Raw genomic sequence first — 6,800 nt, 5'->3', positions numbered from 1 at the left:
GAACAAGAATACATAGTATGATACTTGCATAATGATAATATATATGACCTTGTCTCATTCCTTTCATTTTCTCCCATTCCTTTCCCATAATCCTTCACAGCACTCTCAGATTATTTTTTAAAACATCTCTTTTATTACATCCCTCTCATGTTTAAGAACTTTTCTATATTCTGAGGCTCAACTGACTTTTTTCTACCTTATCTTCCATGCTTCCCTACATATAGTCTACATTCAAGACTCCTCGACCCCTACTTCTATTACCGTGCCACATGGAATACTTTGATTATTCCATTTTCTCCATCCTCCAAAATCCAGTTAAAATTCCTCTTCATTTATTCATTCATTAAGTTCACATTTATTGAACAAATATAATATACTAGACCCATCAGCTGCCTAAAGTCTTCCCTGACTATCCCACAGAGACGTCAATTAACCTTCTCTGAACTCCTAAATCACTTAGTGTTTATTGCTCATTTAGCAATTCTTTATGTACAAGCTTGTATAATCTTTCTTGCTGTGTCTTGTACATTTATTTAAATACTTCATTATTGCTAAACTTTTCCTATGAATATGTCCTGCCTCTGTCATTTGTAAGATCCTTTAGAACAGTGACCATGTCGATCATCACTATCAATAGCTGATGTTAATAAAGGGTTTCTCAAAATTTGTAGTGCGGTTTTAAGCAAACGGAATTATAATAGCATCTATGGGACCATCATTAGCCGTTCAGTTATTAATACTGTGATTACAAAGCATTTTCCTCTTATTTCTACCCAAAGTTGAGAGAATGCCGCGATTTACACCCTCTCCCCGACTTCACCTGGAGAGAGGCAGAGTCTAATTCTATCACTGCTCCTAAGCCTGACCCGTACCTCCCATTTGAGGCATTGCAGCAACAGCAGCTCCAATTCACCTAGGGCAGGCTTGCTATATCTATCTCCTACCACGTCTGTACATCCCTGAACAGAAAAATGAGTAATGACTTAATGCAATGAATAAATTCTATAACAAAAGATCTAAGAGCTAAAAATCCCTTTAGGATTATAAATTAAGAATCAATGAACAACATGGAACAAATTCTAAAGGTTGAATTATATTGAATAATAAATATATTGAGTGCTTTAATTCAGCTTTTTAGAAAAAACACAGTCGAAGGAACAATTATAATTGAAAAATCATACTAAAGTACTAAAACTGCTATTATTTTTAGTGCATGCCTCGGACACGACCTAGAGAAGAGGATATAGGTTGTAATTTTGTCAGATATGCAACTGTGAAGCACCTTATAATTCTAGTAACACATGCAATACAAGAGAAACACATTGAAAAGACACACAAATAAGATGCTAAGATACACTTGACCCCTGCAGCATTGCTGCCATGCTGCAACAAGATCCTTCTAGGTGTTGCTTTGTCTCTTCCACCTCCAGGTTATTAAGGCTAGTCTCAAACTAGCAGGAATATTGCTTTCCTCTGCTTTTATATACTTCTTAGAAGCATATAAAAGGATATAAAAGCTGGTGTAATTTGGAGAGACAGTCCTCATAGTTGTTGCCTTCCTGACCTCACAGCTCAGCCGCACTGTCTTCCTCTCCATGGTAATGGTGTATTTCATCTTTTCCTCTATATTTTTCCAGAGATAAGACAGGGTTATTAGGACTACAAGGTCAATATTAATTAACATTGTGAAAAAATAAATAAACAAAAAACAAAAAGAAACAAAAAAAAAGAAAAAAGAAAAGAAAAGAATTTTTAAAAAATTAAAAAACAAAAAAAAAGAAAACCAAAAAAAAAAAACATTGTGACATGGCAGCCCCGCTAAAAGCTACTATTACTATAGCTCAGACATGGTACCAATCCAAATTTTCTCCAGATCTCAATATTCCTAGCCTGAGTCTGGCTCTCTAACCCTACCTGCTTCTACTTTGGCAGGTGAGGGTGATTCCTCTCCGTTTCAAGGTCCTAGAGATAATCCTTATGGGTAAGCATTCTCATCCACAAAATAATTCATTAGTCTCCCACAGTCATGTGCTGGCATGCTTGCCCACACGCACACAGTATTCTGAATAATAAATTAGCCACTAGTAATTCATCTTCAAAACATTTACTGAAAACACGAAGCAAACATTTATTATTTATATAATATTCCACCCATAAATCTTAATTGCACTCTCCCATCAATGCAAATAATATCTATGGAGAAAACAAACATACACTTCAAATCCCAGAGTAGTAAAGCACACATGAATAGAATCTATGTGGCTAGATCAACTCATATCTATGAAATTGTACACTTTAGTGTCCTCTTTCTTTCTCGGGAGTTGTTCATAAAAGTTTCTTGATAAACATAGTTTTTGTACTGAACAGATGATTTTGCTGCTAAACTGAGCTGATCCACACCATGCTTGACTAATATTTCACTGAACACAATCCCTCAGATGGATTAGTCAATCCACTGGATGGCTTCTCTTATTCTCTACCTTAAAAAAAGTTTTATTAATCTTTTTTTAATACTATCATCATAGACCAGTATCTTACATCACTCACCAAGATAAGGTCAAAATGGATATGTGACATAGGTTTTAGAAATTTTACAAGAAAACTAGAAGAATATGGAACATAATATTTATCAGACTTATGGATAGGTGAACAATTTATGAATATGCAAGAGATAGTAAATTTAGGTGTAAAATGGATAACTTTGATTACATTAAATTAAAAAGGTTTTATACAAATAAAACAAACATAGCCAAGATCAGAAGAAAAGCAGAAAATTGGTGGAAATTTTATAGACAGTTTATAAGATTAAGGTCTCATATGTAAAATATATAAAGAACTTTGTCAAATCTATAAGAATATGAGTCATTCCCCAATTGAAAAATGATCAAATGATCTGAACAGGCAGTTTTCCAGTGAAGAAATCAAAACAATTTATAATCATATTTTAAAAGTGCTCTAAATCATTGTTGATTAGAGAAATGCAAATTAAAATAACCTGAGATATCATTTTACACCGACCAAATACACTAAAACGATAGAAGGGGAAAGTGGCAAATGTTGGAGAGGATGTGGAAAAATTGGGACATTAATTCTTTGTTGGTGGAATTGTGAACTGATCCAATCATTTTGGAGAGCAATCTGGAATTATTCCCAAAGAGTTATTAAACTACCTATACCCTTTGACCCAGCAATACCACTACTTGATCTATTTCCAAAGATACTTGAGGAAAATGGAAAGGAACCTACATGTTCTAAAATGGTTACAGCAGTTCTCTTTGTGGTGGCAAAGAACTGGAGATTACTGGAATGCCCATCAATTGGGGAATGGCTAAACAAGTTGTGGTGTATGACTGTGATGAAATACTACTGTGCTACATGAAGTGATGAGCTCAATGATTTTAGGAAAAAATAGAAAGACTTGCGTGAAATAATGAAGAGCAAAATGAGCAGAACTAAGAGAATATAGTATACAGTAATAGCGATATTGTTTTAAGAATGACTCTGAGCAGATAAGTTATTTTGTCTATAAAAATACCCAAATGAACTATAAAGAACATATGAAGAAAGACACTATCTGCATCCAGAAAAAGAACTTATAAATAGAAGTATATATTGAATAATTTTACACAAATACACACACACATTTATGTGTGTGTACTATATATGTGTGTGTGTGTATGTGTGTGTGTGTGTGTGTGTGTGTGTGTGTGTGTGTGTGTGTGTGTCTCTAATGGTAGCCATCTCTAAGGTGGGGGGGAAGAAAAGAAAGAAAATAATTTGCATAATTATTTTGTAGTATATTTGAAAGGAATAGCAAGTTGTGCATAGTAGATATGCAGTTCCATCCACAATCATCTTTTTTATTGTACTATGTTATGGAAATGCTTGTTTTGTTCCATAAATTAATTTTTTTTAAAAAATATACTATCATCATTTCCCAATAATCCCTCCCTCAGTAGAAATGCAAGTAAGCAAAACAAATGGACACATTGGCCATATTTGACAAGGTACGCTGCATTCAGTACCTGTAGTCCACCACTTCTTTTTTTATTTTTTCCTTTTATTAATTGTCTCTCCCACTATCTTTCCCCCACTAAGCAAATTTTAAAAAAAAATAAAGTAAAGCTCTCAACACACAGATTTATAGTTAGGCAAAACAAATTCCCACATTATCCAAGTCCATAAATATATGTTTCTTTCTATATTTTAATTTCATCACCTCTCTGGCAGGAGGTGAGTAGCATGTTTCATCTTCATGCCTTTAGACTCATTGCATGAATCAGAGTTCTAAAGTCTCTCAAAGCTGTTTTTCTCTGTGATATTGTCAGTAATTCTCTACCTCCAAGCTAGTCTTCTGCCCAGCTTGGCACACTTTGTCTGTTGTATTTGTTTAACTGTTTTCCTTTGGCATTCTCAGTGGGATAAAGGATGGAGTGCTGGGCCTGGAGTCAGTAAGGCCTGAGTTCAAATTTCAGCCTTGGACTCTTACTAGCTGTGTGACCCTAGGCAAGTCTCTTAACCTCTGTCTTCCTCAGTTTCCTCTAGTGTAAAATGGAGACAACAATAACACCTATTTCATGGGGTTTTTATAAGGATCAAGTGAAATAGTATTCATAATAAAGTGCTTAGAGTAGCACCTGGCACAAAGTAGGTGCTTAATAAATGCTTATTCCCTTCCTTCTTGGTTACAAAGGAGGGTTCAATGGGGTAAAAGGTACAATTAAGGAGGAATCATTAATGTAAAAGTAAAAGGCATTAATAAAAACTTTTATAAAGCTAATATGATCTTAATTTATAGTAAGAAGCATAGAGTTCAAAACCAGGGATGTAAAAGTCACACCTATGCCATGTGTAGCAACAATCTTGCTAGCAGCTACCGTGGCTGTGTAAAACCAACAACAACAGGCACACAGAAGGCCGCTAACACAGGTTCTTTTGATCTGCTTTACTAAGGAAAGCAACGTTAAGGGATTAACAATCTTACTTTAATCCAACATACAAATATCATTCACTTAGTTCAGGAGGAAAAGCCAACAACCTGAACTTCCCAGCAAATACAAACAAATTACAAGCATACACAATGTAAACAGACCAAATCACAATTCATAGTTACCAGGAAAGCATCAACATCTGGGTTCACGAGCCAGGAAGCTCTTAAGGGCTGCCCAGAGTCCCACGCCACTCTTCCAGTGACTGAGAGCTCCAAGGGAGAATGCCAACCTCTGGATTTATATACCTTGTTCAGGGTCAAAGGGCATCACAATGTGTGATTCAAACCCAGGTGACCTAAAAGCGTCACAAACCTCGGACTCGAACCCACATGGCCTAAAAGCCTCTGGCATCACAAACATGTCACTCAAACCCATGTAAACCAGGCTTTCCCTTGAGGCAGGGAGGTCATCAAAGACTCCTAATTTAATCAAAGAAACAAAGGCCCGACTCATCAAGGGCACTTGATTAAATAAGTGCTCCAAAAGAGAAAGCAGTAAAAAAGTCCCACCTTAATTAATATTATGCCACGGTCAGAGGTCAAGGTTACTCCTTGACAGCAGCTATAGTAGACTAACTGTAAGCAGCTATGGTATAACCAGTGGAGTACTAGACTTGAAGTCAGGGAGGCCTGAGTTTGAAATCTGCTTCAGACATTTGCCAGCTGTGTGATCCTGAGCAAGTCACTTAACCTTTCTCAGCCTCAGTTTCCTCATCTGTAAAATGGGGATAATACTAGCACCTACCTCGCAGGGTTGTTGTAATAACCATTAAGATAATATGTAAAGTGATTCGCAAACCTTAAAACACATATAAGTACTAAGTATAATTATTCTTATCCATCACTTCAGGCTTATCTGTTCCCTTCAGCTAGTGTTACATTCTTTTCAGGGGGGAAAAAAGCAATAAACTTTATCTTAAAGTTAGCAAAATTCTCTCCAAATCTGCTCCTTTGCAGGATTCTTTTCTTCTTCTCTGCTTCTCAGTAACAATAGTTGGTAATGCAGAAAGGTAGCTTCTTTCTTTTCTTCTATTTTATTCTTAGTAGCAAAGTATATTAGAGAACAATGTATATTCACTCAATTTATTCCGATTATTCTTCTCAGCAGCACGTGACAGTAGAGAGCACTCCAGCTTTTCACTGGCCAGCTAATATAACCAAGCAACAAATAGAGTTAAGGTCCCTCTTTGACACATCTCTGAAATCTATTCTTTTACTTCTCCTTCTTCCTTCCTCTATCCTTTCTTAGTTAAGCAGGCAGATCATCTCTATGAACAAATCCATGTTAGCTTATGGCTAGTAACCAGATTCTCATCTTCTGCCTATAATAAGGTAAATTACATTCGTCCCAAAGTCATTGAACAGTTCTGGTATCACTATTTCCCTAGTTATTAATCTAAGAATTCTCCAATTCTTCATATGCAAATCACTGAAACAGACTTGTCCTCTACCCCTTCCAATATTCTAAAATATGTCATATGTAAATGCCCAACTGCTGTCTCAGAACTCTGAGTCAGACTTAAATTAGTAACTTCTTTTCTTAAAACCCTGAGGCAGATCTATGCCCCTAGAATAGTGAACCACCAAGATACACCTAACTCAACAAGAATTATGCCCCATACAAGTGAATTGTCAAGGATCAACCCCATAATTATTCTGTGTGGTTAGAGGAAAAAACTAGAAACAAAGTTACTGCCCACTAGTTGGAGAACAGTTGTATGAATATATTTTGTAGTGAATGTAAGGGATTGTTATGATTTTGTAAGAAGCAACAAATATGAGGAATTCAGGAAAAGGAGATGTGTGGACT

General features: G+C 35.8%; 1 pseudogene; it reads right to left on the bottom strand.

Annotated features, from left to right (window-relative positions):
- LOC118841651 overlaps window positions 1-6,800 on the bottom strand; it is a 1,013,973-nt pseudogene that overhangs the window by 979,400 nt on the left and 27,773 nt on the right.

This window comes from Trichosurus vulpecula, chromosome 3 (assembly GCF_011100635.1).
Source record: "Trichosurus vulpecula isolate mTriVul1 chromosome 3, mTriVul1.pri, whole genome shotgun sequence".
Lineage (NCBI taxonomy): Eukaryota > Metazoa > Chordata > Mammalia > Diprotodontia > Phalangeridae > Trichosurus > Trichosurus vulpecula.
This window is presented reverse-complemented; position numbering and strand designations above follow the sequence as displayed.